The 8,943-nt window shown below is 37.2% G+C and overlaps 1 long non-coding RNA gene across 1 annotated transcript; it reads right to left on the minus strand.

Moving 5' to 3' along the window:
- Positions 1 to 3,588: 3,588 nt before the first annotated feature.
- LOC125271193 lies at positions 3,589 to 4,477 on the minus strand. The gene is made up of 4 exons (XR_007185534.1): positions 4,431 to 4,477; positions 4,117 to 4,159; positions 3,819 to 3,899; positions 3,589 to 3,636 (listed from the first exon to the last, which is right to left on the minus strand). It is a non-coding gene; the product is annotated as an uncharacterized LOC125271193 (long non-coding RNA).
- Positions 4,478 to 8,943: the final 4,466 nt, after the last annotated feature.

An 8,943-nucleotide genomic window follows, 5' to 3' on the forward strand; every position in this document is an offset into this window, starting at 1 on the left:
AACTTTCCAGTTTACAATAAAGACTTAATTATTTTAAAAAAATATTACTTTAAAAAAAGCTCATGTTACTGCAATTTCACAATACAGTTACACTAAAATGATACAGTTCTTAAAGGGATAGTTCACCCAAAAATGAAAATTTGATGTTTATCTGCCCCCAGCGCATCCAACATGTAGGTGACTTTGTTTCTTCGAAACAAAAATTATGATTTTTAATTCCAACCATTGCCGTCTGTCAGTCAAATAATGCATGTCAATGGGAATTTCTACTATAAGAGTAAACAAAACTTGCATAGACAAATCCAAATTAAACCCTGCGGCTCGTGACGACACATTGATGTCCTAAGACACGATCAGTTTGTGCGAGAATCCAAACAGTATTTATATCATTTTTTACCTCTAAAACACCACCATGTCCACTATGCCCTCCACATCCGATTAGTGAGGTCTGATCACGCTCTGACAACAAAAGTGATCTCTTGCTCTCATTGAAGCAAAGCGTGAGACATCACTTCCATCATCAGAACGCGTTTTTTGACCTCACTAACCGGATGCTGAACGCAGTTGGACATAGTGGTGTATTAGAGGTAAAAAATTATATAAATACTGTTCGGTTTCTCGCACAAACCAATTGTTTCATGTCTTAGGACATCAATGTGTCGTCACAAGCCGCAGGATTTAATTTGGAATTCTGCACCAAGGCTGAATTTTGGGAAAGAGAATTCAGATACAGTACTAGGGACCACTTGTCACAGATCCTCCCTGTCCTGGACTACAATTCCCATCATCCTCCCTGTCTCACACCTGCACGTACTTCCCTATTAACTCACCATCAGCACGGATTCCCCTAAGCTGGAGCACCTCGTTATCTCACCCTTATAATGGACTCTCACTCTGCACTCCCTTCTCGGTTATATTGTTTGCTATGTGTTGTGTTGTGATGTTCCTTTGGTGATTAAACTCCTTAGTATGTTGAAATACATGCCTGTGCCTCTCTATACCACACAACTGTAACAGAATAACCTGAGGTGACTAGAGAGTACATCAGCTTCAGTTTGGATCCAGACTCTTAAGAAGACCTCAGATGACCAACACCTATGAAGAGACGGCGCCAACTCCTGCGAGGACTTCAGAAGACGCAATCATCTGGATCAACATGCACATTGCCTATATATCCTAATTATTGACAATATGTAATTCATTTTTACAGAAGATCTTTGCTTTTATTTTCAGTTAAACTGCTAACTCTGATTGTAAATTAATTACCTAAATTATATTATTTGCTAACTGCATTCTTTAAATTGTAATGTTGACATCCATTCTCTGTAAAGCTGCTTTGAAATTATATGTATCGTGAAAAGCGCTATACAAATAAATTTGAATTGAATTAAATTGAATAACCGACCAAAACATGTGAGGACTTCAACTGAAGAGAAGATGGGTATCTCCCTAGTACCGGTGCCCTCGAAGAAACACCAGCCCAAGCTTTCCACGGAGGATTGTCTCTGAACTATTCGGCAGGACGACATACGTGGAGGAATTTGCTGAGCTGTCTTTTAAGGTAAGCTGGCCAGATGCAATTTTAAATTCCTGTTTTCTGAGGGGTCTGGATGAGGATACAATCCGCTTCTGTGAACCTGAATGCCTCTATTCCCTTGTCGAATCTATTAATCTGGTTCTGTTCCTCAATGGTTCCGAATTTGAGATTGAAGTACCCGTGGGTGGGGAACTCCTGGGCGGGCTTTCAGGGTCGCCAGAGCCTCTGACCCACCATGGCCACCCAAGGCTCCGGATCCGCCCTGGAGACCTTTGCATCTGCCTGCATTCCCCTCACTCAAGGTTAGGTCTCCAGGGCGTCTGTTCTTCTGACAATAAAGAAGCTGAAGTCTTGGTTGTGGTGGCACTGCAGCTGGATGCTCTGCTTCCTGCTCTCCGTTGTTTGAAAATTTCCTAACGGCTGCTCCGACTTTGGCCAGTCAAGTCTTGTGTTGCTATGCGTAATAGTTAACCATTAATTATTAATAGTTACAGTGGGCAGTGTTGATCAAACGTCATATTGTATATGACTTTGCGATAATTTAAAGGTGCCCTCGAATGAAAAATTGAATTTATCTCGGCATAGTTGAATAACAAGAGTTCAGTACATGGAAAAGACATACAGTGAGTCTCAAACACCATTGTTTCCTCCTTCTTATATAAATCTCATTTGTTTAAAAGAGCTCAGAAGAACAGGCGAATCTCAACATAACACCAACGTAACAGTCGGGGTGTACGACCCCAATATTTGCATATGCCAGCCCATGTTCCCAATATTATGAAAGGCATTAGACAAGGGCAGCCAGTATAAAGGTCTGGATCTGTGCACAGCTGAATCATCAGACTAGGTAAGCAAGCAAGAACAATAGCGAAAAATGGCAGATGGAGCAATAATAACTGACATGATCCATGATATCATGATATTTTTAGTGATATTTGTAAATTGTCTTTCTAAATGTTTCGTTAGCATGTTGCTAATGTACTGTTAAATGTGGTTAAAGTTACCATCGTTTCTTACTGTATTCACAGAGACAAGAGAGCCGTCGCTATTTTCATTTTTAAACACTTGCAGTCTGTATAATTCATAAACACAACTTCATTCTTTACAAATCTCTCCAACAGTGTGTAATGTTAGCTTTAGCCACGGAGCACCATCAAACTCATTTTGAATCAGATATATATAACAATATAACAGTATACAATACTCACATAATCCGACGCATGCATGCCGCATGCATGACGAACACTTTGTAAAGATCCATTTGAGGGTTATATTAGCTGTGTAAACTTTGTTTAGGCACTGTTTAAGGCAAGCGCGAGCTTTCCAGTACCATTAAAGGTACAGTTATTGAAAAGTACAGTTATTACAAAACTATTCTTCAAAGAACATTATTTGTACCATCGTGTATCTTTATTTCTGAGAGTATGTAGTATGACAGAAAACTGTAAACTTGCAATATCAGATCTTTATTTCCTTTATTTCCAACAATACTTCTTAAAACATCTAAGCTAAGTAAACAAACTATATGTAACAATTTCTAAAGGAAAAACACACACACTTTTATCAATTTGCGTTGCTTTTCAGGGCTGCACACACAAGAAATACAGTGGATATAAAAAGTCTCCACACTCCTGTTAAAACAGCTGGTTTAAAGGCGGTGTAAAACATGAAACAGACAAATCATATCAGAGCTTTTGCAGATTTAAAAAAAAAAAGACTTTTACCTTTCAGCAAGACGATGTTTCAAATCATACATCTAAATCAACAGAAGAATGGCTTGAGACTCCCATCCAAATTAAATGCTGTAAGAACATCAAAGGGTGCTTCAACTTTACAAAAGTTTAGGGGGGTGAACACTTATGCAGATATTTATTCCAAGTTTCTTTTAGCTTTATTTTTTCCTCTGAAATGTCACTGGTTTTTAGTGGAATTGCTTGTAATTTTGACACTGAACATGCAACATTTCTGATATGATTTCTCTTTTGTTTAAATTTTTACATCAAAAAAAACAGCTGTTTTAACAGGGATGTGAAGACTTTCTTTTCCACTGCAAAATGTTTTGCTCTGTGTCCCAAACATTATGACAGATTCAAGGTAATCTGAAACAAAGAAACAAAGAACAAATAAATAATGAGAGTAAGTGAATGAATATATAAGTAATACGCTTCTTTTTTTCATCTTTCTTTTTTTCATCTTAAACAGTAAATTTTATTCTTTGTATCATACGCTTGATCTATAAACATTTGATAACCAGTGTGAAAAGTTCAGTTAAAACACTTACCATCTCATACTCATGTTGACTCAACTCATCATCACAAGCTTTGCGTCTGTTTTCATTATGTTTGGACTGATTCATCTTTACCTTTTAAAAAAAGATTAGAGGAAAAACTGCATAAATTATGTATTTCAATTCCCACTAGATAAAAGTCATGACTACATTAAGGATTTCAGTCTGTGAATGACCAATTAATTTACCTGATTAGTAAACTATATATATATATATATTGCATACATTATACATTATATTATACATTATATATTACATACATTATACATTATACATTATACATTTTTCTTACCTGAGATTTAAGTGTGTCATTTCTCTTTTTCATCCTGCTTCCCCTTAAAAACAATTAATGTGATGTTATCAGATTTATATTCAAAAACCTGTTTAGTTTGTCTAAAGTATGGGATAATATTTAGTGTATATTTAATCAAAATATATTAGCATCACATTTTTTTTTCTAAGCTGACCCCCAAAAAATCCAATTAACCCAACTTCAAATGAAATCAATATCACCCAATTTAGCATGAAAACTGAATCTTTACTTAATACTGGTTGTTTGTGAAAAAGAGGTTAAGACAGTACAGATGAATATTGCAAACATCTTACCAAATCAGCACCATCGTGGTGATAACGACAGCACCACAAACCACTCCAATGGATATGTATAATATCACCAAACATCCTACAGCTGAGACAAAAAGTGTAACGTCAGAAAAGATTAATTTACTTCACTCTAGAATGAGTAATTTAAAGGGATTATTCACCCAAAATCCTGTCATCATTTACTCACCCTTAAAGGTGCTCTAAGCGAAGTCACGCGTTTTTAGGCCAAAACACTTTTTGTCACATACAGCAAACATCTCATTATGCGCTAGCTGCCTGTCCCCTGAACACACTGTAAAAAAACACGGTCTCTGTAGTCGCCACAAGCTCCGAAACGGCAACAAAAACAAACTGGTGCAGCCTGGACCAGAAACATAATAAACATGCTCCAGCCAATAACCGAAAAAAATGATTTTAAATGCACGTTCATGACTGTTTCAGGAAGCACGGAGGGGAGGGGGAGGAGGAGGGAGGGTCTAGCTAGATTCTGTTTTGTTTGACAACACTTCGAACGTCAACAGGAAGTTACTCCACCCAGGATCACTTAGAGCACCTTTAAGTTGTGCCGAACCCCTAAGAATGTTTTTGTTATGCTGAACACAAAAGAAGATATTTGGAAGAAGGAGGGTAATAACAAGTTGATGATAGCCACTGACATCCAGAGAAGAAAAAAAAAAAAAAGGTAATGTTTGGTTACCCACCTTCTTTTAAAATATCTTCTTCTGTGTTCAGCAGAAAAAAAAGAAAAGAAAAAAAAATCATACGCAAGTAAATGATGACCGAATTTTCATTCATGAGTGAACTATTCCTTTTTTTAAGGATATGAGCTGTGCTAACATTAACAGTCACAATTACACCATCTGATCTCTGAGATCCATATTTATTGTGAACCTGACAGTAGAAGCGTCCACTCTGTAGTGCACTGAATCCCCAAATCCAACTGGGGTCAGTGCTTGAAGGTTTCATCCTCTTTAAACCAACTAATTTCTGCAGGTGGAATCACTGCTGCAGCTCAGAGTCACTGAATCTCCCACCCAAATCTGACCGGGGGTTCGTTTCCCATACAACGGCGTAATTCAGTGCTTAACTACCATAGTACGATACATCGTTGAAGAATCAACTAGCTAGTCACGACTGTTTCCTGAAATCATATTGTCGCAAATTTGTTGTTCAATCACATTGGTGAATAATGTCATGCAGGTGGTGGAGTAATAACTTCTTTTACTGAATCAGTTTGAGATCGGATTAATGCTAGATATTTTTGCTATAAATACGGACATGGCATCTGAGGACTAATTCTCATTTTTCTACTTTATTTTGCTTTATATCCAGATTAAATCATAGGCTCGTTCTTACGTACTAGAACACATACACACACTGTAAAATCTAATTAATTAGACTTACTTAAAAAGGCATGCAATTAATGCTTAATTAGTATAGTTCACTTACACTAGAGTTCTAATAACTAAAAAAGAACTGTAGAGAGTACTTGATAATTTACTGTAGATTTACTCTTCACAAGTTTCACAAGGTGCTTATGATATAAGTTATAGCAATAAAACTGTAAAAGACCATTATTCAACATGAAAAATAGATTAATAGTTAATGAATTAGTCACCTTTTAAAAGCAAACTATGTATTTCCATGCTTTGAGACCAAATAACTGTGATTTCTTGTTGTATCACTGCATTATAGGAAGACAATTACAATAATATAAATGAAGTTCAAGTGCTCAACCAAAGGGAAACACTGATCACCATAATGGTGAGATAATAATAAAAAAAATAAAATAAATAAATAAAAAACATTTTAAAACATTTTAGGGAAATCAATATCAATATATATATTTATGATGCTCTCTCAATGTTTTTAGCTTAATTGACACTTCAACATTCAATATGACTTTGGGAAATTAGTGAATACAACTAGAGAAAAATAACACAGACTCATTGAACTATGCTGATAATGATGGAACTTGCGATTTGGCTAACAGTGTTTTTGGGAAACGCACCCCGGACTGACCAATGGACACTGAGACATTCATGGGAGGGTCTAAAAATTATTACCAAACTTATTGTGGCAAAGATCATGAGCATTTTTGTGCTTCTAATACTTACTGAAATCATAATAGACATACTGGAATGTTCTACAGTGTATAATGTGTTTTATAATAAACTCACATGTGATTTTTAAAGTGACAGCATCAGAGTATTTCTCTCCATGTTCATTGATGGATCTGCACTTGTATTCTCCACTGTTATCAGAGCTGATCTTTGAAATGTTGAAGTTTCTTCCAGATCCTACAAACGTTCCTCCTTTAAACCAGCTGATTTCTGCAGGAGGGTTTGAATCACTGCTGCAGATCAGAGTCACTGAATCTCCCGCCACTATCTCACAACATGGGCTCACCCCTGCAAATGTGTACTGTGGAGGATCTAGAAGAAAATGTATGTTATGATAGGCTTTGCTTTGCTAATTATAATGACAGCTGTATTCCCTCAGGTTTGATAAGCTGTACATTTAATTTGAATCAATGCATCAGCACTTGTGTGAAGATCGACATGTCGCACAAGTCTAACCATGGTAGTACATTTTCCTCATTCAGCTTCCTTTTCTTCCCTCTCTTCCACATCCAACCCTGTAATTTTGAGCCCTAACTCTACCTCTTAAAATGCCCCTCTTTGTTTTTCTGTGGCCCTCTGGAATTGCCAGTCAACTGTCAACAAATCTGACTTCTTTTCAACATATCTTTTTGCATTGACTAAGTTGTATTCATGTAGAATATTAAGTATGTGCGACTCAACAAATTTAATTTTGTTTGAACTTATCAAGTTTAGTTTGGTTAATTTTATGAAAGTAAGGTGAACTTATATCAGTTGACATTGTACTTGGTGTAAAGTTTTCAAAAAACAGCTGAAAACGCATCTCTTCTGTGAGCACTGAACTGTATCTAGCTACAAAAAAAAAAAAAAAAAAACTCTATGCTTTCACTATGCCTTCATCTATGCTCTCATTATACTTTAATCTCTCCCTGTAGTATATTGAATAATTAATGAAACAATTACTGGCACTTCTCGTATTTTTTTGCCTTCTTAAGATGAATCACTTGTATTCCACATCTGCAAGTCACTTTGGATAAAAAAGTCTGCGAAATGAATAAATGTAAATGTAACAGCAGAACTTTTTTTCTTTCCAATAAGTGTAAATGGTGTTAAATGATATATACTTATAAAAATATTGGGACAGTCATGCAAAAAGCTATTTTAAATAGCCAGGCTCTGTGATTGTGGCAGATATATATACATATATATGTTTGAAGTAAGTACAAGCCACTGCCCTATATATATATATATATATATATATATACACACACACACACACACACACACACACACACACACACACACACACACACAACCCGAATTCCGGAAATGTTGGGACATTTTTTTATATTTGAATAAAAATCAAAACTAAAAGAATCACATGAGCCAATATTTTATTCACAGTATAACATAGATAACATAGCAAATGTTTGAACTGAGATATTTTACAATTTTTTGCACAAAATGAGCTCATTTCAAATTAGTTCAATTTGTCTCAAAAAAGTTGGCACAGGAGAAATGGCTGAAAAAGCAAGACATTTTGAAAAGATTCAGCTGGGAGAACATCTAGCAACTAATTAAGTTAATTGATATCAGGTCTGTAACATGATTAGCTATAAAAGGGATGTCATAGAGAGGCAGAGTCTCTCAGAAGTAAAGATGGGCAGAGGCTTTCCAACCTGTGAAAGAGTGTGTAAAAAGATTGTGGTAAACAATGTTACTCAATGTCAAAATGAGCCTTGGCCCACCGGACACAACGGTGCTTCTGGAAAATGTTCACATATGGCTTCCTTTTTGGATGAAAGAGCTTTAGTTGGCATCTGCAGATGGCACGGTGGATTCTGTTTACCGACAGTGGTTTCTGGAAGTATTGCTGGGCCCGTTTAGTAATGTCATAGACACAAGCGGGCTCATGGAGAACTGTAGCGGGCTCTGGTCCTGAGGCTGGAGCGGGCTCTTGGGCGGGAGCGGGCTCTTCAGCTGGAGCGGGCTCTCGGAGTGGAGCTGTCGCTGGAAAAGTGGCGAACTTCAGCGCTGATCTTACTGACGTTGACATAGGGTCCACCACCTTGGCTCCCAGCGCTGTTGGAGACCCACTCCCTATCCAGGGGAAACAATGGCAGCCAGGAATGGACAGGACAGTTGAAGCGGTATGTGAAGGGATCCGGGGTGAGGTGAGATGGCGAGGCTTTGCAAATCTCTACAGTGCATAACATCATCAAAAGATTCAGAGAAACTGGAGAAATCTCTGTGCGTAAGGGACAAGGCCAAAGACCTTTATTGGATGCCGTGGTCTTCGGGCCCTCAGACGACACTGCATCACTCGACGCCATGATTGTGTCAATGACATTACTAAATGGGCCCAGGAATACTTCCAGAAACCACTGCCGTTAAACACAATCCGCCGTGCCATC

Source organism: Megalobrama amblycephala, linkage group LG7 (assembly GCF_018812025.1).
Source record: "Megalobrama amblycephala isolate DHTTF-2021 linkage group LG7, ASM1881202v1, whole genome shotgun sequence".
Taxonomy (NCBI): Eukaryota; Metazoa; Chordata; class Actinopteri; order Cypriniformes; family Xenocyprididae; genus Megalobrama; species Megalobrama amblycephala.